Below are 26102 nucleotides of genomic sequence, written 5' to 3'. Positions count from 1 at the left end.
TGCATGACCCCCTGTGTCCAGTGCCAACCCGTGTGTCAGGAGCTGCCCAGGGCATGCAAGGACAACCTTGAACACAGCCCTTCCCTCAAGGGTCTTCATTCCTCATTGATCAGAGCGGCTGCCATTCTGCCCAGGGTGGGGAGGATGAGGGGGGATATAACAGAAGCACTGAAAAGAACATAAAGAAGATAACAGTGCAGGGTTCTGGAGCAGGGGAGGGGCATGATTGAAGCAGGATTCTAGGCTGATTACTCTGGCAGCGTGTGCAGGATAAGAGGGGGAGATTGGAGGCAGGCACCACTTGACAAGGGTCTAGGCTAAGGTGAGGACTTGGGAAGAGAGAGAAGAGGATCTGTTACATATGAACCCTAGGGTTGTGGAAGTTGATCTGGGAGGGACCTCAGAGGTGGCCTAGCCTAACCTCCTCATTCTGCAGATGAGGAGGTTCCGGCCAGGGAAGGTTGGTTATTCGTCCAAAGCTGCCACTCCAGGGATGGGGTCGAGGCTCTCGTGCTGCCTCAGAGCCAGGCTCCCAGAATCCGCCGGGCAATGAATCTTCTTCTGCAATAGGAAAAGTCCCTGATTGCCTTCAGGAAGGCGGTGTCTGTTGGAAAAGAGGAAGGACACGATTGTCCCCCACAGGTTATCACTCACCAGGTCCTCATTCTCCCCTAGAGCCCCCAGTTTCCTGATCCTTCTTTTCTCACTGGCACCCAGCACCTCCCCCTCCTCTTTTAGGGAGTAGCCAATCATCACACTCACACGTGTTAGGGCTCGACCATTATGAAAGGAGACCCCCTTAAGCAGAGGGATCGCCCAGGTGAAGATACTCCCTCGATCAATGGCCCTCTCTTTTATGTCTTTTTATGTCCTAGAGAGTTGCTTAGAACCAATGAAGTCACCCAAGGGACTGGTGTTCTAAGGTTGGAATTCCCTGCACTGTGATAGGCCTCTGGGAGATGACTTGTTGGGATGGGGCAGGGAGGCAGGACCGACTTTGGTGTCTGTAATGGGATCATTCATCACATCTCAGAATTGATCTTGTGCAAGAGCTCCATTTTACAGATGAGGAAAGTGAAGCCTGTGAGGGCAAGTGACTTACTGAGAGTCATAAGGCAGCAGTGGGAACTCCTATGTTTGTTGTTGTTTCTCATGTCTGACTCTTCGTGACCTCATTTGAGGTTTTCTTGGCAAAGATACTGGAGCGGTTTGCCATTTCCTTCTCCAGCTCATTTTACAGATGAGGAAACTGAGACAAACAGGGTTAAGTGACTTGCCCAGACTCACACAGTTAGGAAGTATCTGATGTTGGATTTGAACTCCAGTCTTCCTGACTCCAGGCCTGGTGCTCTATCCCCTGCATCACTTAGCTGCCCCAGATATGTTAACCTCAAATCATACCTGGTAAGTCACTACCTACTATGGCCTGCCTTGAACATTAGCTTTTCCCAAGGCTTTTTTTCTTTTTTCTTTTTCTTTTTTTTTTGTCTTTTTGGCCCTGGGAGGGTAATCTGAATGGAGGATGTTAATTGGTACTCAAAAAATGAAACAAAAAACCAGACATTTCTTCTCCTCTCTCCTCTTAGTTTCCTGGCACAACCCACTGTGTTCAGGCTCTGTTAACTTTCTTTGCCTTTTTTCCCCCCATCTGTCCCCCTCAAATGGGCAGGAAGCCCAGGAGCTTTTAGAACCTGAAAAGGAGAAAGGAAAGGGGAAGTCTGCCAAGGACAGGAGATCCTCCCACTGACTCTTTTAAGATTCTTTCTAACCTCTGGCTACATCCTGGCTGAGATGTATTGAGTGAGTGGGTGGCAAGATGATAGGAGTGGTGGTGTAGGATTCAGAGGTAGAGACTGGAAACATTTGGGAAGAAACCCCTTCCTCAGTGGCGGGTGGGGGGTGGAGAGGTAGGGTGGGAGGGTGGTGGGAGTGACTGGGGGGCCTCCGAGGGTTTCTGCCCATTCCTAGCACCAAATTGGTTTGGAGTTAGTGTCGCTGACATACAATGGGCTCTGGCAATATAGACTACTGGGTCAAGCCAAGTGGCTTAGTTAATGGGTTAGTTATTGGTGTAGCATAGGGATTCTTAACCTGGGGGTCCATAAATCAATTGAAGGTAAACTTGGATAGGAAAAACCCCCCTGCAAATCTGCATCTTTATTTCAGTATAATTGATTTCCTTTGTCATCTCATGTAAAAACATGATTCTGAGAAGAGATCCATTGGTATCACCAGGCTGCCAAAGGGGACCAAGATATGAGAATGGTTATGATTCTCTGGTCTAGAGGCAGTGTGTCAGTCAGTCAGTCAATAAACATTTATAAAGCATCTAATGTGTGCTAAGCACTATTTTAGATTTAAAGCCTTGGTGACCTGATCCCTATTGGCTATGTGACCCTGGGCAAGTCACGTAACTCAAGTGCTCTGAGCAAGTCCCTAGGACCATACTTTGTAGAGAAGGTGCCAACCTGTACTGGGAGAGAGAGTTGTCTTATCAGGAATTTCCTGTGCCAGGGATATCACAGGGCCAGCGTCTGTCTCTGGCCTATTGACCTATTATGCATCTTGGGTGACTTAGCCCCCTGCAATGGCCCCAGCTTCTCAGTCTCTTTCCTTACTTTTGTCTTTGGATGGAAGGCCCTAATGCTTACTAACCACCTATTGATTCACTGATAATTCCTGGGGAAGGGTAGGGAGGATGCTAAGGGAGTGGGCAGCTTGTTTTCTCTCCAAGAATCCCACCTGGAGTCAGAAAGACTCAAATCTCACTTCTGATATTTGTTAACTGTGAGACTCTTGGGAAGGAACTTGACTTTTCTGGGCCTCAGTTTACTCCTCTGTTAAGGGCATCTGGGTGGTGCAGCGGATAGAGCACTAAGCTTAGAGTCAGGAACGTCTGAGTTCAAATCCAGCCTTGGACACTTACTAGCTGTGTGACCCGGGGTAAGTCACTTAACACTGCTTCAGTTTCATTATCTGTTTGTTCGTTTTTTTTTTTTGCTAGGCAATGGGGTTAAGTGACTTGCCCAGGGTCATCCAGCTAGTAAGTGTCAAGTGTCTGAGGCTGGATTTGAACTCAGGTTCTCCTGACTCCAGGGCTGTGCTCTATCCACTGCACCACCTAGCTGCCCAAAGTTTCCTTATCTGTAAAATAAGCTGGAGAAGAAAGAGGCAAACCATTCTAGTATCTTTGCCAAGAAAACCCCAAATAGAAACATGAAATCGTTTGTGACTGAGATGGCTGAAAAACACTTTATTCAGCAGCACCTTCTTCAGAAGGATGCTGTGGACCGAACTGTAGATGGGGATGGTCCAGGCCAGTTACCGAGGCTCATAGTTGCTGAGCAGTGTGCGTTCTTCCCTCCCCTAGTGACATCACCTGTCCAGCTGCCTCTCCCCCAATACCAGTAATACCAGAATGAGATAAGTATCTGTGATTTCAGCAGCCCTGGGAACAGCCCTCTCCTACATCCCTTGGAGGCAGCAGGTGAGGTCTAGGGTGTTGACTGAGAAGTGAATTTATACAGTTGTAGCAAGGGTAGACTCAGAAGGCTTCCTGCTTTCCAGTCCTGTTATCTCAAATATCATTAGTGCTGAGAATACAATGTTGCTAGGTGATTCAGTAGATAGAGCACTGGGCCTGGAATCAGGAAGACCTGACTTCAGATCTGATCTCAATCACTTAGTGGCTGCTGGAGCCTGGGCAAGTCACTTAACTCCTGCCTCAGTTTCTCCATCTGTAAAATGGGGATAACAGTAGCAGCTACCAGCTAGGGGCACAGTGGATGGAGTGCTGGGCCTGGAGTCAGAGAGACTGGAGCTCAAGTATAGTCTCAGACACACTAGCTGTATGACCACGGCCAAGTCATTGATTCTGTAAAGTGGGAATATTAATAGCACTTACCTCTCCCAGGGTTCTTGAGATAATAATTGTAAAACATTTTGACTTTGTGAACCTTAAAGCACTACATTAATGTTATTTATTATTGTTGTTGTTAGGTAGATTGAAAGTCGGTTCTTTTGGACACCATGCCCAGCGTGCTTGCACTTCTGTCTCCTAGGTAAAGTGCTTTTGCAAATCCTATTTATGGATTTGATGAAGCTTTGAACTGGTCAGATCATCTCTGGTCCCATTACTTTCATTGCACTAAATTTTTGGTAATTCTGGTGATTATTTCTGAATTTCTGCTTTCCCCTTTGTAAATACCTTCCGTAATGGTAAGATAGATGAAATGTGCTAAGACAAAGAGGTGAAGGGCCAGGGGTCGGGGGTTAGCTTAGGTACTGAAGATTATCTGGGGGGAGGCAAGGGTCTGGGTCCTCAACGATTTTCTATGATGCCCAGTTTAGGGGCTAGAATCCTTTATACGGCCCTCTGTCTAATGGGCCAGTCAGTGTATCAAAGTGGAGACAGCTGACTTAGTATCAGGAGAGACCTTGGTTTGAATTTTCTCTTTGATACATGTTATTTGTTGTTGTTCAGTCATATCTGACTGTTTGTGACCCCATTTGGGGTTTTCTTGGCAGAGCTACTGGAGTGGTTTGCCATTTCCTTTTCCGGCTCATTTTGTAGATGAGGAAACTGAGTCAAACAGGGTTAAATGACTTGTCTAGTGTCCTACAGCTAGTAAGTATCCAGGACTGGACTTAAACTCAAGTCTTCCTGGCTCTAGGTTTGGTACTCTATCCACTGGACCACCTTGATACTTGTAATACCCTGTTGCAATAATCATTTTAAGCCTAGGGAGAAATGTAACAGCATCTGTGGTCTGTGTGGTTCCCTCCTCTTTGGCTGTAAATGAGTTTATTTTAGATAAGGGATTATTAGTTCAGTCATATCCTCTCTTAGCTCCCAGTTAGGAAAGTTACTAATATTTAGGGAAAGGTTCGGTTGTCTGTCTCACTTTACATTTATGTCTGTCTGTAGTTAACCCCTGGCCTCTTTGTGGTGGAGGCCAAATTCATTTTACTGGAAATGTTTGGATAGTGAGCCAAGAGAAGATATTATTGTGTCTGTGGACAGACAGACATTGGGAGGGGAAGATGGAGAAAGAGCTAGTCTTTCCTTGGGACATCTTCAGCTTACATCATCTATGAAATGCCTATAAAGCTGATAACCTCCTCCGTTTCTCTGCCCCAGCTCAGTCTGCCCTAAGATATGGTAGTGAGGCACCTGATCCACTTTCTGGAATTCTTCCTCATTCTAGCTAACTCTATTTGTTGTTGTTCAGTTGTGTGTGACTCTTCACGATCCCATTTGGGGTTTTCTTGGCAGAGATCCTGGATTAGTTTGCCATTTCCTTCTCTAGCTCATTTTACAGATGAGGAAACTGAGGCAAATAGAGTCAAGCAACTTGTCCAGCTAGGAAGTGGCTGAGGCTGGATTTGAACACTTTATGCACTGGCTTTCACAGACTTCACGTTTAGTCTAAGGTCTTTTGATTGATTTATTGAGGTATATTCTTACTTAGCTATGGCTGTGGGACCCTGGGCAAATCATTTGACCACTCTGAGCTTCAGAGAATCAGAGAATTTGTGAATTAGATGGAACCTTGGCAGCCCTATATGTCCAACCCATTCATGAAAGAAATCCCTACACCTAAAAGCAGTTAGCTATTCTCTGCTTGAAGGCTTCCAAAGAGGGAGAATCCATGGCTTCTTGAGGCGGTCCTTTCCACTTGTGACTGGTTCTGATTGTCAGGGCCTTTTTCCTGGCTTCTGCAAGTGATCCCTTTGCAGCTTTTACCCAAGCTGGTTAAAGAACTGATATGGTTCAGAGCCAGTGTAAGCCAATCCAAGCCCAGGAAGGTCTAGAGGAATTGTGTTATATAGAAAATTATGTATTGTGTGATAGAAACAATGGACATGAACTTGGACAGATTCGAGAGATAGTGGAGCACAAAAGGGCCTGCTGTGCTGTGGTCCATCGGGTCATGAAGAGTTAGACATGACTGAACAGCAACAACATAGAAAATTCTATTCCTCCCTGTCGGATTATGGAACCATTTTCCTCTCCTTTCCCAGGAAAGACTACTCACTAAACAAAGAAATGAAAAAATGCTCAATTATTCTGTGTGAACCAGACTGACACCTCCCAGATTCTGGACCATCATGGTCTTATGCTAGAGTAGGAGCTAATCTCGTGTTTGAGTATAATCTATGCCTTTGGATTATGATAATAAAGTTAAATTGAAAGTTTAAAAAAATCAGTAACACGAGTACTATTTTTTGAGACTAGAAAAGTGCTCGTCTTCTTGGGGAAAGGCTAATGGGGTCTATCTTCATTCATTCCCCTTGCCCCTGGTGTGGCCATCTGGGGCCAAATGGAATAAGTCTAGTCCCTCTTCCAGATCTTCCAGATCTTTAGAGACAGCTGCCATATCCCCCCTCCCCCTCCTCCATCCTCCCAGCCTTCTCTTCTCCAGGCTGAGCATGCTCAGCTCCTTCAACTGGTCTTCATATAACATAGACTCTGAGTCTTTTGCCGTCTTGGTTGTCCTCCTCAAGATACTTACCAATAGTCTTAAGAAGACTTTGGTGTGTGGTTCCCACTTCCCTCATTTGTGAAATAGAGCTTATCATAGCAGTTACCTCACAGGATTATTGTGAGGATTAAGTGAAATAATGTATGCAAAATACTTTGCAAATATTAAAGTGTTTTAGAAATGTCAACTATTATCATTCCAGATCTCCAAGGCCCAGAGACAGTGCACCATCCATTTTGAGAAAATCTTATGAAATACCAGCAACAGAAAAGGAACGAGTAGATACTTAAAACCTCACATTTTCCACAGGTCAAGCACAGAAGAGGCTCACAAATAGTGACATTAATTTAGAAAGATAAGCCATCATACTCAAGTTGAGTTAATAAATAGCTGTTGATATTTTTAAAGTATTGGATTAGTACTAGGTTTAAATGATGTAGGATGTTTCCCATGGGGAGGCCCTAGAGTAACTGTCTTAGGTTTACTGTACTCTGTAGAGCCACATCCACATGAAGGCATAGTTCTTGAGCCCCCACTGATGTGTTTGTATTTTCTCTAGTTACCCAGCCGCTATATCGTTAGCTCAAAGCAAAAGATATTTAAAGAAATAGCATTGGAAGAAAAAAGTGCAATAGGACATTCGCCACATAAACCTGAGGCACAGTTTCCCATAAATACATACAGTAGGAATAGTAGGCCACGGAAGGCACAGACATAAGGAACATATATGGCCAGGGACAACTTACATTTCACGTCTTTCTGGGCGAATAGCTCCATTAGTGCCCAATGACTGAAGGATGTGGTCCTTTCTGGTAGACATTACTCCTTATCAGCTTCTGGTCTCTTCAAAGCCACCTGTGCCAAGCCTGCTGTGATTGAGTGGCTAGAACTCCTTCCCCATAAGGGTGGGCTGATAACGCATTAGGCATAGGTATACTCAGCTCACCAAAGCCTGGAAGAATGCTTCCAGGTTAAGATTAAGTCATTTCTTTTCCATCACTATGTCGGGGGGAGAAAACATCTGGTTTGGATTTAGACAAGGATCATGGAGTGATTTGGTCCAACGAACCCTATTATATGAATGAAGAAACTGATTCCTAGAGAGGTTAGTGGACTTGCCCAAGGTCACACAGGTAACTTTTGACAATGACCAAGTTGAGTTCCAACCCAACTATTTGCACTGTACCACTTGCGTCAAGGGACTGTTATTACTTTATGTATTGATTCATGTTTGCTCATTTACTTAATTTGCTCAATAAAAAAAGAAAAACAAAACAAAACAAAACAAAAAAAAAAAAAACCAAAAAACTCAGTAACAATGGCAGGAGCTGACATTTATTTATCCGGTGCTTTAATTAAGGTTTGCAAAGTGCTTTGCCTCCATTATTTCATCTGACCCTGACAACAACCTCGTGCCGTGGGTTAACCCTACCCCTACAGAAATTATTATCCCTATTTTACAGATGAAAAAACTGAGGTTTAGGTAAGTTAAGTGACTTGCTCCAGAGTCTGGTAGCCAAGCCAAGGGAGTGGAATTCAACCCAGGAGGGAACCTGTTGTTCTGTCCCACTGTGGGTGAGTTATTAACTCTCCTTTTGAACTCCTTGGCAACCTCTTCAGTTAAGTCTATTGTTCTTTCTTAACTTACTTGGTGTTTGCTTTATTCAGCTGCCTTTGAACTAGGGGGTAAGAGTGTGCGAGGAATGAAAGGCTCTTACTTTCTTGACTGTATTTCAAAACCTCAGTCTAGGTGGGTCTCTCTGTGCCTTGGGGAGCCTCCTTTTTATTCAAGAGCTGGTGAGAGTGTTCTTTGGGAAAGTTGCTGGAGAGAAGGTGGTTAAAACAAATACTACTCCTGCCTCCCCTGTGGGGAAGGAGTTCTACCTGGAAAGGTCCTGATTTTAGTGCCTCAATTCAATTCAGCAAACAATTAAACTCCTACTTGCTAAGTACAAAGTAGTCTGGCAAATGCTGGGAATACTCAGAAAGATGAAAGTCATCCTGCCCTCAATGGGCTTACAGTCTATTTTTACAAGAAGTAGTCATGTACACAAATGGGTATAAACAGAGTATGTAAGAAAGCTACTTCAAGAGGGGAAAAAGTGAATAATTGTGTGTGAGAGAGATTGAGTCAGGCAAAGATTGATAGAATGAGAGACAGAGAAACTGAGAGAATGAGAATCACAGAGAGAGAGAGACAGAGACTGAAAGAATAAGAGAGTGAGAGACAGATTGAGAGGATGAGAGACAGAGAGATTGAGAGGGAAATTGAAAGAGAGAATGAGAGTGAGAGTCAAATAGACATTGAAAGAGAGAGAGATTGAGAGCAGAGAGTGTAGTGAGATTGAGAGACAGAGAGATTGAAAGAGAAAATGAGAAACAGAGAGATTGAAAGAAAGACTGAGTCAGAGATTGAGATAAAAAAATGAGTCAGATTGAGAGAGATAGAGGTTGATAGAATGAGAGAGACTGAGTCAGATAGAGATTGAGAGATAAGAGTTTGAAAGACAGAGAGACTGACAGAGATTGAGTCAGAGAGACTGAGAGATCAAGAGATAGCCGGATGGTTAGAGAGCCAGGGAGACAGAGATGATCTGGGAATATTCAAGACTTATGCTTGGAAGGGAGAAGTTTGGATGTTGCGTATTGGGAAGAGCTGGCAGGTCAGTTTGGCCAAAATGGAGGGGTGTGAAGGGGATTAAGATGAAAGCTGGAAGGGTAGGTGGGAGCCAGGATGTGGAAAGGCTTAAATGCCACCATGAACAGTTTATATTTTATCCTAGAGGCAATGGGAAGCTATTCATTTTGTTTTTGATTTCAACGTCCATTCAGGTGTCTTTTGTGTTGACATGATAGCCAAAATCTTCCTACTTCTTCCTTATGGCTATTTTATAAATAGGGAAACTGAGGAACGGAGAAGTCATGATATGTAACAGGTTGCCCCCAGCACAGCTCTGGTGGAGCCAGGATAGGCAGGGGTAGATATCTCAGGTTTTATGGTCTCAACTGCAGCTAGTCACAAACTAGCTCAGGGCTGGTGGTGGGAGTCTTTACCAAGAGTGAAAGGCTGGCCCTGAAGGTCCCTGGTGCTTATCTCTCCCTTCTCCCCAAAAGCTGACTCTTGATTTTTGGGAGAGCAGAAGAAGGCTCCCTGCTATAGCACAACCTTGCCACTTAGCTGGGCAGAACAGGGGACCAGGGCACTGGGTGAAGAGAGAAGATGGCAGCCATGTCTAGGGGCCTCTGGTTTCTGACTTTATTTCAGAGTCAAACCCAAACTATCTTTTAGCTGATCTCTCTCTCATGTTATTTATGCTACTTAGTAAGATCACACCCTTCTGAGGTGGCCAGCAGTGACTTTTGACACCCCCTTCGTCATATGCTTTGCTAAAAATGGAGGGAAACAATATCTACAGCATCCTCTTCGTCTACTGGTCTGGGAGCCTCGTTAGACAAGGGAGGGAGGTCCCCCTGGCTTGGTCCTTTCTTGGTGATGCCATGCTGGCTCCTTGTGATCTCCGAAACATTTCATGGATGCTTATTGATCAGCTCTTTAATAATATACTAGAATAAACAAACAAACAAACAAACAAAAACCAAATAATACACTAGAGAATTTTGCTTGGAGTCACAGGTAGGATCACTGACTTTTAATCTGCAGACATCATGCTTCCTTTTTGCAGACCAAGACATCTGCCGTTATCTAATCCTGTGGCATCTCTCCTGTTCTCCACGTCTTTCAAAGGCCACTGATAATGGCTCAGCAATCACATTTGCTAAGTGCATAGACAGACAGGTGACTTGGTGCTGGACTTGGAGTCAGGAAGACCTGAGTTCAAATCTCGTCTCAGATACTTATTAGCTATGTGACTCTGGGCAAGTCACTTAACCTCTGTTTGCTTCAGTTTCCTCATCTGGAAAGTGGGAATAATAATAGCACTTACCTTGCAGGTTGTTATGAGGATCAAAAGAGATAACACATATCCATTTCTTGTCAAACCTTGAAGAGGTTTGTAAATAGGAGCTTATTCACTAAGCGTCTGAGAATATAGCTCTTTTGGTCCTGATGACTTGAGTTCATCAACAACTTAGGTGTCCGCTTATTATCTCTTTGCTAATTGAGTACCAACTCCTTACCATTCATTCTCGTTCTATCCTGTCCAATCCCAAGATCACTGTCCTTGGCTGAGCAATCAGAATGAAAACAAGAGGTGATTGCTCTACCTTCCCTTCTCTCTGGTGACTGCCGTGACTCTCAAATCCCCCTGGCTGGTCCTCTCCCGGTCAGGTCCAATCTCTTAATTTTTCCATGTTATTAAGCAATTGGTTGCTCCGTATGTGTGTGGGGGCCTGTGGGGGAGGTAGAAGACGGAGAAGACGTGACCTTTGTACTGGGGAAACCCAGAGTTCAGTCGGGGACCAGAACTTAGAACAAGGAAAGAACAAGAAACCTTCACAAGAACCAGAGAATGGCAATGAGGTAGAATAAATAGTCACAGGCTACTGAGGGGGTGAGTTGTGGTTTATTATAATGTTAAGCTAATTATAACCTTTCTAAGCCTCAGTTTCTCCATCTGTAAAATGGGGCTAATACTGTTCCTGCCTTGTCCACAGGGCTGTTAAGAGAGTTAAATGAGATTGTGCCATTAAAATCTTTAAGTCATCTGAGCCTAGATTTAGATCTAAGTGGGCCCTTAGAGATCATCTGGTCCCATCCACTTTTTTTTTTTTTTTTTTTTTTACAAATGAGGAAATAAAAGCCTGAAAAGGTAAAATGATTTTTCAGGGTCATTCAGGTAGTAAGTGGTAGAATTAGGATTTGAACCCAGGTCTTCTGTCTCCCCGCCCACTTTCCATTGTGACCCATTGACTCTGTTTGGTGAAAGGAAACATTTACTAACAATGAGAGCTATCGAGATGGTATAGTGAATAGGGTGCTGGTCTTGGAGTCAAGGAAGACTTGGGTTTGAGCCTTCGCTTAGATGTTTATTAGCTGTGTGACCCTGGGCAAGTGACTTAACTAATGAACCTCAGTTTGCTTATGTGTAAAATGAATTAGTTGGACTCAGTAACCTCTAAGTTAACTTCCAGCTCTAAGATCTATGCTCCTATGAAATGGGCTCCCTTGGGAGATGGTGGATTTTCCCCTACTTAAGGTCTTTTAAATAAAAAAAATTTAAAATATTAACAAATACCTATTCTCTCTGTCACTCTGTCTCCCCCCCCCCACCTTCCTCTTCTCCAGTGGAAAAATAAAACCTTCTTGTTACAAATATGCATAGTGAAGCAAAACAAATTCTCACACTGGCCATGTCCAAAAATACATAGGTCTCATTTCTGCTCCCTGGGTTTATCACCCCTTGTTAAGAGCTTGGTCACAGGAAGCCTTTGAGAAAGGTCCTGATGACCATTTGTTGAGAATATTGAAGAGGGGATTCTTGGTCAGTTAAAGGCTAGACTAGAATCTTTTGAGGTTATGGGGTCTGTGATTCTGGGTCTGGGAAAGTTACACTTCCAGGGAATCGGGGCTGGGAAAGGACCATGGGATCATGGATTGACAGTTGGAAGGGATATCAGAGATGATCTTGTCCAATCTTGCCATTTTATAGATGAAAAGACCAAGGCCCAGAGAGGTGAGGCCATTTGTCCAAGATCACAACAGGAAGTAGTTTGGGCAGGTGGGACTTGCCTAGATGGACAGGCCATCGGGTGGGTTGATTGATGCTGTGATCGTGAGTGTGGTTTTGGGGATAAGGTTTTTCTGGCTGGAGGCTTTTGATGGAGCAGAGGCTTTAAGCTGGAGTCAGGAGGGAAGGGGGTAGACAAAAAGGGAACTGAATACTCTGACTGTGATTTTCATAAGCAAAAATTCTTGTTAAGTGATTATGAAAGGTTTGGTGGAAAATGCTGAGTGGGTTGTTTTTCCTGACCCTTTAGCAGCTAGCCTGGAGCTGTTGGCAGGGGATGTCTGGAAGATGGGGAGGGGAAGGCTGGGAAGGTCTTCTAATAACAATCTTCCAGCACCAGGAGGCGGCCCTGCAGACAGAACAAAGAAAATACCGGGACTTGAACGGTCTACTCCCAGGGATCCAGGTTAGACATCAGGAAAAACAGAGAGACAGTAAGGATTCAGATGGGGCGGGGTGGAGTAGGGAGAAGGAGTGATACCTCCTTCAATCCTGAGGTCTTTAAAAACTCAGTCTAAAATGATAGCATGAATTTATATGTGGCTCTAAGGTTTGTATCTATCTTTCTATCTATATATCTCTATCTGTTTAAAATATCATTTGATCCCCATGGCAGCCATATGAAATAGGAACTATTATTAATTTAACAGTTGAGAAAACTGAGGCAAATAGAGATTAAGTGACTTGTTCAGGGTGACCCAACTAGTAAGAGTCTCAGACAGGCATGAGTAGCTTGATTGCATATCCATCCGTCATCCTGAGCTGCTTTGAGATCTGAGAAGATCTTGCAGAAGATCTTAAGTGGAAGATCCTGTTCCATCACAAGAACCCCCTGAGAGACAGATGAGGAAACTAAGGCAGAGAGCAGTTAGTGACCAAGGTCACACCACCAGGAAGTGTCAGCGGCAGGATTAGAACTCAGATCTTCCTGACTCCATCTCATTCTCCATCTCGCTGCCTAACTGCCCTCATTCCTTCAAGCTATAGGGAAATCACTGAAGGAAGTGTTTTGATCAGGGCAGTGACATTACCAGAGCAGTGTCTCAGAGTATTGACTTGGTATTTATGTGGAGGGATGAAAGCCTGTAATGGATCGGCAGTAAAGATGGTTTTTATTTTTCTTTGTTTCCTGGGGCTATTGGGGACCAGACAGCTGAGGACTCTGGGAGCCACAGTCTCTCCCTCAGAAATGACAGCTCCAAATGCGCTCGGACTCCCCTCTTCCTTTTCTTCTTTCCCCTTCCCCTTCCAAAAACCTGGTTGGAACTGTTCCTTCCAGGACTTCATGAAAACTGGAGGTGTGAGGCTCCCCCTCCTCTCCACGGCCCTTGACCACTTCGAGGTGCCTTCTGGGTGCTGCAGCTTGGGTAGGGTTGGATGCATTTGAGTTTGGGGAAGACAATCCATGCAGGAGTGGGGTGGGGTAGGAGGGGAGGGGGCTGAAGAATAGACCTGAGTCCGCAGTTGCCGCCTCAGAAGATGTCCCTGGGGGAAGGTGAGTGAGAGGCTGGTTTGGGGAGTGGAGTCATTCTGGCTGATCTGGGAGGCCAAGGCGGGGGTACACTGCCCACTTGTCAACAGCCCGGGAGCAGGAGGATGAAAATCACCGCAGGCCTAACTGAATTTGGCTTCCCCCTCTCCCTCCTTTGCAGATAAGGAAGCCAAGGCCCAGGGAGGGTTTGCTGCGGGTCAGCTGGCTCTGGGACCCAAGCTCTGGCTGTCTGCCTTTCAATCCACTGAACATTAGCTTTCCCCAGGGCTGTGTGGTGGATCTGGCACTGGGCTGAGAGTCAGGAAGTCCTGAGATTAACTCTTAGCAGCTGTTTGACTGTGGGCGAGTCACCTGCCCTCTCTGGTGCCAACCCTTGCAGGTGGTGGCGAGGCCTCTGTGCGCCAGGGTAGGTAAGGCACTCGGCAGATTTGGAACCACTTCAGAAATGTCAGTGCTGGGCATGGTGCCAGGGAGATGAAGACCGATATGGAACAGGAGCTTTGGCCTCCTTGGGGAGCAGGCTGAGCTTCCCCAAATGGGCAGAGCTAGAGATTCCAGGCTGCCCTCTGTCTCTCTGGCCTTCAATTTGGTGGGGGGGGGGACATGGAGCTTCATAGGAGTTGCCTCCTTGCCAAGGATGTAGTAGCCCTTTTACAAATATTATCTCATTTGATCCTCACAAAACAACCCTAGGAGGTGGGTGCTATTATTACCCCCATTTTGCAGATGAGAAAACTGAGGCAAATAGAGGTTAAGTGGCTTGCACAGTCTTGAGCAGCTGGTAAGTGACTGAGGTCAGATCTGTCTCACCTTTTCTAACTTGAGCAGTTCATGGTTTTAGGCTCTGGCTCCTTTGGCCCCAGAGGTGAGTATTTGGGTCCTTCTTCATCTTCTGGGTTGTGGTCTCACCATGCTGCTGTTGTGGTTTGGAGGCCAGCTGTGGACTAATTAGTAAATGAGCATTGAGTACAGGTGATGAATGCTAAGTATAATTATAGCTTGCCTGGATCTAGACAGATGGAGACTTTTGGAACTGAAAGGAACCTTCTAGACCCTCTCATTTTACAGAAGGGGAGACTGAGGCATGGAGCAAGGAGATGACTTGCTCAAGATTATTCAGCCAGGGCAAGTGGCACGTGCAGGACGCCCGACTCAGTCTTCTGCCTGCAAAAAGGGGGAAACCCTGCTCTAACCACCATGGAGGGAGAGCAAGTAATGGGGCTTGGTTTATGTTCTCGGGGAGCTTTCAGGATAGTAAGGAAGACAGGAAACAGAGGAAATGACATGAGAATATTAGCAGAACCGGGCCAGCAAGTACAAGATCATATAGTTCGGGGAGGTTCCTGGTGTGTGTGTTTTCTCCCCCATCAGATCAGGGGCTCCCTGGGTGGTGCGTCTCCCGTCAGTCAGCCTAAGATCACTCAAGGGTTGATGTGCCGCCTTTCCCATCGGGTCAGTGAGTCAGTCTCTGGCTTTCATACATGCTAAAACGAAGAGTACTTTTTTCCCTCTTTGGATATCTTCTGAGGCTAATTGGCCTCGGACTGCAAGGGTGGGTAGGGATTTAGGTCTGCTCTCAGGGAGAGCTCCTGAACTAGAAAGGACAGGCTGTGGGGGGTGTGGGTGGGAAGGGTGGGAAGAAACTCGGTTCTTGGGGATGCTTCCTGTCTGTGTCAGGATGGGTGCAGCCCTGCCTGTGGGGAGCAGGGGCTGGATGACACAGCCAGAGGACCTTGGCATTCCTCTTTGCCGCCTCCACCTGGCCGGCAGTCTTGTTATCACCTGCCTGGGCATCCTCATGGAGCTCTCGGCTTTAGAACTGGCCTTTTCACTCTTGACTCACCCCATCAATTGTTCTGTTCTTTCCTTTTTATGTCTGTTGATAGGGTGACCCCCGTGGCCTTCCTGGGCCTGGCTCTGACTCTTTCCCTTCCTTCTGGCTGGGCCAGAAGGGCCACTGTGGTATAGTAGAAGCAGCAACCTTGGGTTCAGGGTCTACTACCTGCACTTGAAAACCTTTCCTGCCTGAGGCAGGCAGAGAAAAGCCCACCTGGAACCTTCAGGGTCTGAGATTAGAACTGGCCCCTTATAATTGGATCTCTTCACTTTAGGAAGAGGCAATTGAATTTCAGGGAGCGACATGTGCTGGGTGGGAGGGCACATGCTGGGTGAGAAGCTGCATACATGGTGGCATGGGCTTTAAAGACGCCTGCCAGGCCCAGCCCTGAGGTTTGAATATAAGCTCTCTGACGACAGGGACTCCATAAATTCATCTATCTTTAAAACTCCAGCACCTAGAACAGGGCCTGGTACGTAGAAGGAGGTCAGTCAATGTTTGCTGAAGCATGTTGAGTAGAGCACGTGGTGCCACATACCTTCCCTGCATTTTCAAATCTCTTACTTTTATTGTCTTCTGAGGTGGGGAGGGTAAGTATAATTATACTCATTTTATAGATGGAAATACTGAGGCCTGGTAGGTGCAGTGACTCAGACTCAGATTTATAGAATCTATTGGGCAGCTTGGCCTAGGGGAGAGAGAACCAGATGGAGTCAGGAGGTCCTGACTCTGAGACTTCCTGGCTGTGTGAGCCTGGACCAGTCACTTGATCCCAAAGCCCCAGGAACCTTTCTCATACTAGAAGGTGCAGAGGAGGTGTTCATCTCCATGGAGAATGGGAGTCCCCTGAATCAGTTACCTCACAGGTCCAGTGTCTGGGTGGAAGTGAATCGAACCCTGTCCTCAGGGGATTATGTTCTGTGGGGCAGACAATATGAACCCGTGGTAGAACTTTCCAAGCTTGTGTTGGTCTGATCGGTCACAGTCGGACGCATTGTACCTGGACCCCTACATAGGACATTTTGGTTCTTTTCAGGCCTGCAGGACACCAACTAGCCAAGCAACCCATCTGTTTAGAAGTGAAAATCTCTCCACCGGTGGTGGTGTCAAACTCACCTAGAAATGGCAGTCACCACACCACACCTGAGGATTTTTGTGGGGCACTTGTTGACTTAGTTTTAAAATATAATGTTATCTATGTTTTCAAATTTATTTTCAATAAATTCAATTCAATAAACATTTATAAAGTGCCTACTGTGTGCTAGGACCTGTGCTAAGTTCTGGGCATACAGATAAGAAAAAGAGACAGTCCCTGTCCTCAAGGAGCTTACAGTCGACTAGGGGAAGATGACACTCAAGTTAAATTTGAATCTGGTCCCCGCATCAGCCTTGGGCAGTGTGGCAGGCTGCGGGCCATATGTGAGGCTGCTCTGGTCCACACTGTTTGTCCAAAATAGATTGTCCTTTTTGGAGGGAGGACGCTAGCCGCTTGGGGCATTAGGATGGGCTACACACAGGTGACTGTCCTTAGTTTGAAATGAATGGATGGAATGAAAGGGAATGAGGGATTCTGGGGGTGGCCTAACCAGGGCTGAGCAAATGTGGCTTTGGTCTTGGTCCTGGCATCTGAAAAGGGTGGAGGGGCAGGTTCTTGCCCCTCATCTTGCCTCATGGTCCTTGTCCTCGGCCTTTCTGTGTTGGCAACTCTACCCAGAGTCCCCTTGGTGGGCCCCTCTCTCACAGGGTTCACCTTCTCTGCCAGCCCCTCACGTCTCTCGTCCCAGAGCATCTTCACTGTCACTGAGCTGGTGACTCAGAAGGGATCAGCCTGCGTAGCTAAGGGTCGTGTAGGCCAGTGGGAAGAGCACTGTATCTGGCCTGGCGTTCCAGCTCTCCTTCTGACTAGCTGTGTGACCTTGGGAAAGTCACCTTACTTCTCTGGGCCCTCATTTCCTCCTCTGTGAAGTGAAGGGGTTGGGGTCTGAAGTCCCTTCTGGCTCTGATGCTGTGATCTTGAGATATAATCCTTCTTGCCTGGATCTCAGTTTTCTTATCTGTAAACTAAGGGGAATTAAAAAAAATTCAAACGTTTGATTTACTTTGTCTTGACTTTCTGGGCTAAAAGGTCCTTCTTAGCATTGACAGTTGAAGTTTGTGATTGAAGCTTTGATCTCTAGGGTAAACATTATAATCTCTTCTCCTTCCTTCTCCTTGGAGGACAGCTCTAATGACATCTTTCTCACAGAGGCACTGGGGACCAGAGCGGGGATAGGGGCAAATATTGCCAAATCTATTGGTAATAGATGAAGTGGGGAAGGCATGCCAGCTAGAGGCCACAGCATGGGCAAAAGCCCAGAGGCAGGAAAAGAAGTCCCCTTGAAGTCAGTTTTTCTTTTCTTCTTGGATGCCTAGTATGGTGTTGTTTTTGTTTTTTACTGGTCCTGTGATTTCTGGGAATCCTAGCTCAGTTACTTCCTGGCTTAGCCATGGGACTGTGGACGAGTCACTTCCCTCTGTTTCTTCCTCTGCAGGGTGAAAGGGCTGCTGTAGTTGACTTCTACACCCTCTCCTTCTCTCTGTTTCTCTTTTCCTCATTGGATCATGGCTGGAGAGTTGGCAGGGACCTGTGAGGTCATTATTCTGACCTTTTCCTTTTCTAACTGTTGGGAACTGAGACCCACGGACGTTAAATGCTTCACCCAAGGTCACGTGGTGCTTAGCATCTGACTCGAAATTCAAACCCAGCCCCCCAGATTCTCAAGACAGTGTTCTTTCCACTTCTCTGTTCTTTCTGCCTTTTCCTCCCCCACCCCTTTCTTCCCCTCCTTTCCCTTTGTTTCTCTTTTTTTTTTCTTTCTCTGTTTCTTTTCCTCTCTGTTCCCTCTGTCCCCTTCTGTCCTTTCCCACCCATCTATCCCTCTTCTCCCCCAGATCTTGCCTCGTTCTGTGGGTGCCGAGAGGCTGATTTTGGCAGCGGGGGTCAGGCAGGGGTGGAGGGACCCCAGAATTCCTTGCTGACCCCGTACATCCCTAGGGACAGATGTGGAGAGGGGGTGCGTGAATGGTGGGGAGAGAAGGGAGGCCTCCTTGTTCCTGCAAACACAGGAGGCCCATTGTCTGCTGCCGCTGGACCCTGCTGGCCCGTGCAGGGGGCGGGAGGGCTAGGATTTCTGGGTGTTTTGGAAATCTGAAGAATAATGGCATTGTCCTTGGGGCCACGAGGACACAAAATCCTTCCCCACAAGGGCCCAGCTGGGGTCACCATGCCGCATTTCTCCCTGGCCTGACTCTGGGGAGCCTGCGGCATTTAGCCCCGAGCCTGGGCCTCAGACTTCCCAGCCAGGCTTGTCCAGGCGCAGAGCTGTGGCCTTACCTGGAAAACCCTAAAGATAGGAGATGTTGCCTCCTCCCCCAAGCCATGGAAATTCATCACTCTCAGGGGTGCCAGAGAAATGAACTAATAATAATAGCCAGCATTTCTTCAACCTTTGGGGTTTGCAGTGCTTTACCGTGTGTTATATCATTTGATCTTTTTAAAGTGCTGTTATTATCCCCATTTTACAGCTGAGGAAACTGAGGCAGGCAGCAGTTAAGTGACTTGCTCAGTCATACAGCTAGTACATGTCTGAGGCAGGATTAGAATTCAGATCTTCCTGACTCCCACGTTTGGCCACAAATTTTTTTTTTTCCTATTACTATACCAGCTAGCTTTCCCATTGCTAGGAGGCATCAGTGTTTAGCACAGTACTGGGCACATAGCAGGTGCTTCATAAAGGCTTGTCGATTGGTTCATTGAATCCCGTAGGGTGAGATGGATAGCCAGGTATCCTAGAGTCAGTCCTTGCCTTGAGGTCATTGGTCCCCTCATTCTTCCCATCTGGGAAATGGAACCATTGACCTTAGGTTGGACTATGTATGTATGTATGGAGGCGAGATGGAGCCAGCTAGACTAATGTGCAGACCAGGTTTGGAGGCTGGCTAGTTTTCACCATTTATTAAGAGTCTCCTGTGAGTCCTAGGCTGTGCTAAGGTCCCCGAAAGAGCAGACAGGGTATATGCGTAGCGAATGCCCAGGTTGCATTGTATTTTGATTGCTAGTATGAACGTTTTTCGTGAAATAAATACAATGCTCCCGACCTATTGGCAGAATGACCCTGAGCTATCTCTGGTAGAGGGGATGAGCTACACCGAGTGGTTAGCATCTTGTCCAGGTTCTTGGCCGCAGGCCAGATCCCTAATATTGGTCAAATGATTAGCCTTAGCCTTGGCTGCAGACTGACTCCTAGCTCTGGACACACCATAGTCACCTTTAACTCTGACTTCCCATGGGCCTGGTTGTGTATAATAACCTTATCTACAGCCGTAGATTGACTCCTGTCCCTAACTCTGGCCAAAAACTTAATGGAGCCCTAAGTGCAGACAAGACTGACCCCTAGCCCTGGCCCCTGCGCTGACCCTAAGCCCAGTGGTTATGGGAGAGAGTCCAGTGGGAGGGTGTGATGGCTGCAGGCAGACTATTTACTCAGCTGAGTCTCAGCGCGCAGTGGGGGTGCCCTCTCCATACCAGGAAGCTGGCCTTGAGCAGTCATAGCCCTGGTGCTCACGTAGCCCAGTTCCCATCAATGTCCGCAAGTCAGTGGGTCATCTTAGCAACCACAGCTGCATGTGATGCCGGGCTGACTCATCTCACGGGATGAGATGTTGAAACTGTGTTTGGAGAGGGCGGGGACAAGGATTGCTGGCTTTGCCTGGGCTTACCTGAACTCTTCTTAAAGGAGAACTACTACCTGTGGGTGGCTTCCTCCCTTCTCCTTCTATTCACTGGCCTCTCCTTTCTCAGCCTGCCTGAGCCAATGGGGTCAGCATTTATGCTATGCCTTGGCTTGGGGCTGGGGGCATAGATGTCTGAGACACAAGTGATTGAAGTTCAGATCTCGGCTCTGCCTTAGGAGCGGTTGACCTTGGGCAAATCACCTAATCTCTCTGTGCCTCAGTTTCCTCATTTGGAAAGTAGGACTGATCATGCTCCCTTGCTCTGCTTCAGAGGACTCATATACTGTCAGGAAAGGGCTTTGAAAACCTCACTGTGCAATGAGTGCGAGTTATCATGCTGGAATCTTGCATGGGGAGGCCCTACCCTCATGGAGCATTTCCTAGGGGTTGGGGCAAGGAACAGCAGGGCTCTGAATCCCTGGGTCCTCTGCCCTCCTTGCTGGGGGGGTGGGGGCAGGCTTGGATGGATCAGGGGAGAAGGGGAAAGTGCAGCTTGATGTCCTGTGGGTGCTGAGGCAGGGGGTTAGATGAGATGATGGCCTCTGGGTGCCCCATGCCGTGCCGGGGTGGAGGTGAGGAGGAAGAGAGGCCCTCATCTGCCTGTGTTCCTCCTTCCCTGCTGAGCCATTGCACTCTCTCCTCCCTTTTCCCCCTTCCTTTTTGCTCCTTTATCTGCTAAGCTAGCACACAGTGTTCTGTCTTGGCCATGCATGCAGATCAGAGGGCCGGCCCGGATGTTCTTTTGAATTTATTTATTTATGTCCCCAAAGCAAGCTAGGGTGAGGGGCTGGGGGGCGGGGAGGGAGACAGGGAGGCAGCCCCGTAGGTACTCTCCATTTAGAGCTGGCAGTCTTATTCCCGAACAAGGCTTTTTCTAGCGTGGAGGCCTCTGCATGTGGAGTCAGAGGGTGTGGGTTCAAATGCTATCCCTGCTCCTGCTATTTCCCTGTGTGACCCGGGGCATGCCTCACCCTTTCTGGGCTTCACTCATCCACGTGTGAAATGAGAAGCTTGGACAAAATGATTCCGTTCAATTCAGCGAGTATTTCTTAAGGCTCCATGGCCAATCCAGTCAACTGGCATCTGTTCAGTGCCTACCGTGTGCCAGGCACTGCGGGATCCAAAGAAGGTGGAGGTGGTGTTGGTGCGTGACTTTTTGCTCCGAGCTGACTGTGCCTTCAATGCAGCCTCTGAAGCTGAGATGCCACAAAGTGTGCATCGATTCTGAAATCCTTGGGCTCATTTTGGCCTGACAGTCAACACCAAGAAAACACAGGCGGTCCAGCAGCCACCACCACCACACCCATACGTGGAACCACCGGTTACAGCAAATGGAGAAGTTTTGAATGCTGTAGATAAATTCACTTAGCTTGGTAGTATACTTTCCAGGGATGTCCACATTGATAATGAGGTTGATGTACACATTGCCTGAGCTAGCTCAGTGATTGGGAGGTGCCTAAGGAAATAGTGGGAGAGATGAGGTAGTAGACTGACTGCCAGACTGAAAGTCTATAGAGCTGTTGTGCTGACCTCATTGGCGTATGCCTGTGCAACCTGGACAGTCTACCAGTGCCATGCCAGGAAACCAAATCTCTTCCATTTGAATTGTCTTAGGAAGATTCTGAAGGTCACCTGGCAGGGCAAGGTAGCAGATGCTGAGGTTCTTTCTCAAACTAAGCTGCCAAGCATTCAAACTACTGCAGAGCACAACTCTGATGGGCTGGCCACATTGTTCAAATGCCAAATGTAGGCTTACCAGAAAGACTGTTTTATGGAGAACTCACACAGGGCATGTGTTCACGTGGTCAGAAAGACACTCTCAAGGTCTCTCTGAAAAACTTTGGAATTGACTGCAGGACATGGGAGACTCAAGCACAGGACCGCCCAACATGGCGTGCCCTCATCAGAGAAGCTGCTGTGCTCTAGGAGCAAAGTGGAATTAAACTAGCCCAAAATAAATTTGAGACGTGCAAAATTTAGGGAATCTACCCCAAATGTTGACATGGCCTACTTGTGCCCGACCTGTGGTAGAGCCTTCTGAACTTGTGTTGGTCTGATCAACCACAGTCAAACACAACGAAACTTAACCCCGACATAGTGATGTCATTGATCCTTTTTGATAGGGAAGGACCCACACCACCGCCACCTTGCTCCCTGACATCTGCTCTAACATCCAGTGACCCTAGCCTCCTGCTTGTTCCACGAACAAAACAGTCCATCTGTCAGCTCCAGACATTTTCTCTGACTGTCCCCTGTGCCTGGAATGCTTTCTTTCCTCGCTCTGACCACTGACCTCCCTGGCTTCCTTTAAGTCCCAACTAAAATTCCCTCTTCTACAGGAAGGCTTTTCCTAGTCCTCTTAATTCTATTGCCCTGTTCTGTTGATTATATCCTATTTATCTTGGATATAGCTTGTTTGTATATATATATATTTGCGTGTTGTCTCTTCTGTTAGATCATAAACTCCTTGAGGGCAGCGACTGTCTTCTGCTTCTTTTTGTACTCCCAGCATTTAGCATGGTGCTCAGCACCTAGCTGGCACTTCAGAAATGTTGCTTGATTGATTGATTAACTCTGTGGGCAAAGGTGAGGAGTAGAGCTGGGAGCGGGTAGACTAGCCAGGAGTAGAGTAAAAGAAAGATTTTCATAGGATCCTGAGTCTAGAAGGGACCTCAAAGGCTATCTAGTCTAATGTCCTTATTTTACAAAGGAGGAAACTGAGGCTCATGGAGGTTTCGTGACTTACGGAGCATCACATGGGGTGTAAGCATCCCAGGTGGGATTTGAACCCAGGTCCTCTGATTTCAGGGCCAACTCTTTGTTCTCTGCTCTGAGCTAGAGAGAAGAGAAGCACCTTGATGTACAAACCAGGGCGAAACTGTGCATGTCACCCAAGCGGAGCAGGCACTGGGCTAGGTGGTAGGAGCCTGTGCGTGTCCCTGCGAGGCTCGCCTGAAGGCTGGCCATCAGCACCCAGGCTGGCAGCTGGCGAGGCGGGGAGTTTCCTGACGGGCCACGTGTATGTGTTTGGGGTTGGGGCAGGAAGTGAGCGCCACGTTGCCGGACGCCTCTGCTGCTCTGGTGGCCCTGGTTGCGTCAGCAGACTGCTTAACAGCTGGCATGGTGCCCGCCTGGGCACGCTGTGAGTGTTTATAAACCTGACAGGGTTACTTACATCCGGCAGCTGCATCAGAGGGGCAGGGAGCTGAGGATGAGGGGGTTTGAAAGTGTTAGGATGAGGGCCTTTCCCTCCCCCGATCATAAAAATATCCGGTAGCATCACTGTTCCCTCCCCCCCTCGTCATCTCTTCCCCGCTGTCCACATCCTCTCCTCTAAATTTAGTACCTGGGAGACAGGAAGAAAAGTCTTTGGTCTCTGAAGAATGCTATGCAGAAGCAGGAGGCGGCATTGGATGCTTTGTTGGGAGGGAGTTGGGGGGATAAGAAAGAGAGAAGTGATAGAGAAGGGGGAGGGGGAAGAAAGGGGAAAATGGGGAGACAGGGAGAGAAACGGGGAGAGAGAAGGAGGGAGGGAAGGATGGAGGGGGGGAGAGAGAGAGAGAGAGAAAGGGAAAGACAGAGACAGAAAGGGAGAGAGACAGTGGGGAGGGAGAGAATCAGGAGGGGTGGAAAGGGACATAAAGAAAAGTAGGGAAGGAAGGAGAGGGAGAAGAGAGAGGAGAGAGAGAGAGATGGATGGGGTCAGGGACCCAGAGCTCGGAGCCAGTTTCGTCATATTCTTTGCCTGGCTTGGTGGGGTGGGGAGCTAAGGACCTAGGAGAAGGGACACCTGAAGAAGAAGGCCAGCTTGAAGAGGGCAGAGCTTATTTGAGTGGACTCTGGAGCCCTCTGCAGATAGTGCCCGTCCTCAAGCCTGGGGCAGCTGCTTGGGTGATGCTAAGGCTCTCCTGTGTTGAGCCTTGGACCGTTCTGATGAGTCCCCGGACTGACGGAGGGGACAAAGCCTTTGCCTTGGGGATCCGCTGGGCTGAGAGGGCTGACGGTTCCCCTGTTTTACTGGAGGTGCAGGAGGTGGGTGCTCAAATGCTCAGCTCCCACATCCTGGCTCCTTTCAGGGCTGTGGTCACAGCAGGGAGGGGCTGAGGCTGCAGACCCTGGGGGCTGAGCAGATGGACACTCTCTCGTCCTCCAGGAGGGTCATTCTCACCCCCTTGGGTCCTGCTCAGCTGCCAAGCTGTGTGATGGTAAAATCTGATCAGATCCCAAGAGATGATGTTAAGCTCCCTGCCAGTGTTCTCATAGGGTGGGCATGTGTTCCAAATCCCTGAACTCCCCTGAGCAGTGAGTGGCATCATGGGGATCAGTTATTGCAGGGAGGGGAGGGTCTCTTCTGGATGCTGGGCCCACCTTGGAGAAATACTGTGTGTGCCTGGCACAAGGCCTGGCAAACAGTAGTTGCTCGGTACAGGCTCATTGATGGATTACAAAATGATTACCAAGTAATTTCAGTGGGCAGAGTGCTAACGTCCTGGAGGCATCTGGAAAGGTCTCTTGCTGGAAGAAACCCTTGAACTGAGCCTCAGAAGGAGCTAGGGGTTCCAAGCCACCAAGCAGCAAGCATTTATTAATTGCCGACTGTGTGCCAGGCACTGCTGAGAATTGTTGAATTGTTTCAGTCGTGTCCGGTTGGGATTTTCTTGGCAAAGATACTAGAGTGGTTTGCCATTTCCTTCTCCAGTTCATTTTACAGATGAGGAAACTGAGGCAAACAGAGTGAAGTGGCTTGCCCAGGGCCACACAGCTAGTAAATGTCTGAGTCTGGATTTGAATTCAGGTCTTCCTGACTCAGGGCCCAGTGCTCTATCCACTGCACCACCCGCCCTGATGTTGAGGATACAATATTGAAAATATAAAACAGTCCAGACTCCCAAGGAAGCTGACATTCTGTGAGGCATGTGCCATATATATGCAAGATACACTTTTGCCAGGGAAATCACACTAGCAGCTGTGGAGGATGATGGGAACCAGGGTGGGCTTCATGTAAATGGTGACACTTGGAGAATAAGAGACTCTAAGAAGGCGGAGGTAAAGGTGGAATACACAGCCAGTGCAAAGGGGTGGAGATGGGAAATGTAAGGGAGGAACAGCCAGAAGGGCCATTTGGCTGCACCAGAGAGGATGGAAAGGAAATGAATATGTAATAAGGTTGGAAAGGTAGGTTGGGGCTAGGTTCCAGAGAGGGGGAGATGAAAAGGGAGTACATTCACGGTTTGGGGGACAGCGTGTGTAAAGGCATGGGGACCGGAAATTGAATGTCTATAGAAGACATCAGAAAGGCCTGCTTGGCTCTCGGCCCAGAGAGGCCCAGCTCAGTCTGGGGGCTCAGGAAGCAGGGGGCCTGGGCAAAGGAGCCGTGCCTCAGCCTAAGGTGCCCTCTTCCAACAGAATGGTTTGCTCTGGCCCCGTGTGTGTGACCCTGAGAGAAAGGAGGGCGGGGGGATGGGACGGCATGCCTCAGATGAACACTCAATTGGACGTACCCCCTTCTTCACCCATCCTGTTCGTTGTTCCGAGACCCCTACTTCCCAGGCCTAAAGCATGTGTTTTGTGGTGACTGGAGAGGATGAAGGGAGGAAAGGCAGCCCCAAAGCAGGCTGGAATTAAAAGAGGCCACATCTCAGGCCTCCGTGGCACTCTCCAGGGGAAGGGCGGGAACCATGTTCCTTCCCATCAAATTACCGGCCTCCTTAGGTTTTGTGAGAGAGACAGACACAGAGAGAGAGGGGGACAGAGAGAGGCAGACAGACACACACACATACAGAGAGAGAGAGACAGAGAGACACACATACCCAGACTGACAGAGAGAC

General features: G+C 47.7%; 1 protein-coding gene across 5 annotated transcripts in view; it reads left to right on the top strand.

The window, feature by feature from the left end:
- The window catches only part of SMOX (spermine oxidase), a 70517-nt gene that overhangs the window by 23010 nt on the left and 21405 nt on the right, over positions 1-26102 (top strand). The window contains exon 1 of one of the 5 annotated variants that reach the window (XM_027846107.1): positions 1321-1404. The exons of 1 other annotated variant lie outside the window; for it this stretch is intronic. The gene's annotated coding sequence lies outside the window, so the exon portion shown is untranslated. Of the gene's footprint in view, positions 1-1320; positions 1405-9045; positions 9149-12451; positions 12607-26102 lie in introns of those variants that run through there. 3 more of the 5 variants (XM_027846104.1, XM_027846105.1, XM_027846106.1) reach the window with 3 other exon arrangements.

The sequence above is a fragment of the Vombatus ursinus genome, unplaced genomic scaffold, assembly GCF_900497805.2.
Source record: "Vombatus ursinus unplaced genomic scaffold, bare-nosed wombat genome assembly UNPS02015066.1, whole genome shotgun sequence".
Lineage (NCBI taxonomy): Eukaryota > Metazoa > Chordata > Mammalia > Diprotodontia > Vombatidae > Vombatus > Vombatus ursinus.
The sequence above is the reverse complement of the archived record's forward strand: the minus strand, read 5'-3'. Positions and strand labels throughout refer to the sequence as shown.